Source organism: Perissodus microlepis, chromosome 22 (assembly GCF_051167445.1).
Source record: "Perissodus microlepis isolate ML-2025 ecotype Zambia chromosome 22, ASM5116744v1, whole genome shotgun sequence".
In the NCBI taxonomy this organism is placed as follows: Eukaryota; Metazoa; Chordata; class Actinopteri; order Cichliformes; family Cichlidae; genus Perissodus; species Perissodus microlepis.
In genome coordinates, this window is record NC_140481.1 from 3,578,185 (window position 1) to 3,579,404 (window position 1,220).

Consider the following 1,220-nt stretch of genomic DNA (forward strand, 5'->3'; position numbering starts at 1 on the left):
CCTGGCAACATGAACCGTAATATCAGTAAAAGACGTTGTTGTCAATCTGATGTACACACACTGAGCTCATTTAAGCCGAATTAACGTCTTTGAAGATTCCCAAGAAAAGGTGAAAGAAAGGGTGAAGACAAATTGCGTGATAATCACATTACATGTAAGCTTTTTATCGTTATTAAAATTGTGCGGAAGTTGTGGGGGGGTAGTTTCTCTCAGGTTTACGGTAAATTGACGAGGCAGAAAGAGGTTAAAGTCATTTGATAGCCTGATTTATTTTACAGATAGTACCTGCAAAAAATCTGTACTACTGATGAAAAATAATATACAGAATCACTTTATAATGAAAAATAACATATTTACAATTCCTATTAATTGGTTTATCAATCTAACTGTTGCGTTTGCAGCATATTATCAGTCTCAAATATGTAATGGCAACTGATTCTACAGAGGGAGACAAAACTGTAATATAACAACATATTGTAATGTAATATTTTAATGACTTTAAAAAACCCCACATATGTATTTATTATGGATTTTCTATAATCAATCAAAATTACACACAGGTTCAGATATACACATACTCATGGTAGTGTTTGCATACCCTCGTTTTTGCTGCCTTATCTGTGGCAGCTGTGTTGCTTTCAGGCTGTATTATATGTTAACTATTAGATTAATATTATATTTTTTGTCTTCCTTTGTAAAACTAGCTCCTTTGTTGACTGTAGATTTATTCTTATTAATGCTTGGTCAGCTCTTGCTAAAGGTGCCCATTTCATACGAATGGGTTTGTACCTACATTATGAAATCCTTACTGACTTAATAAGCTGATAACCACAGTGGTTATTTTGATGGAATAAGTGAAATCAGATTATACCCTGGTTCTGCTGAAGTTGCTTTGAAACTGACTTAGGTAAAACTCTTTGTTAGTCTGTTAAGATGTAGTTGTCAAAACCTAGACATGTATTTAAATAGTGCAAGAAATAAATAATTAACCAGCCACTCTTTTACCTTGATGGAAAGCATCATGAGGTCAAGAACAAGGCCCATAGGAGGCATAGCTAGAGATGGACAAGGTGGCGGTGTTAAGATTTCCATTGGGAGTGTCCAGCAGGGACAGGATATAAATAGAAGTATATAAGAAGGAAATGCTACATGGTTTGATAGAAGAATACATAAAACCTGCACTTCAACAGTATTATAGTGGTTATTACATTAATGGCGTC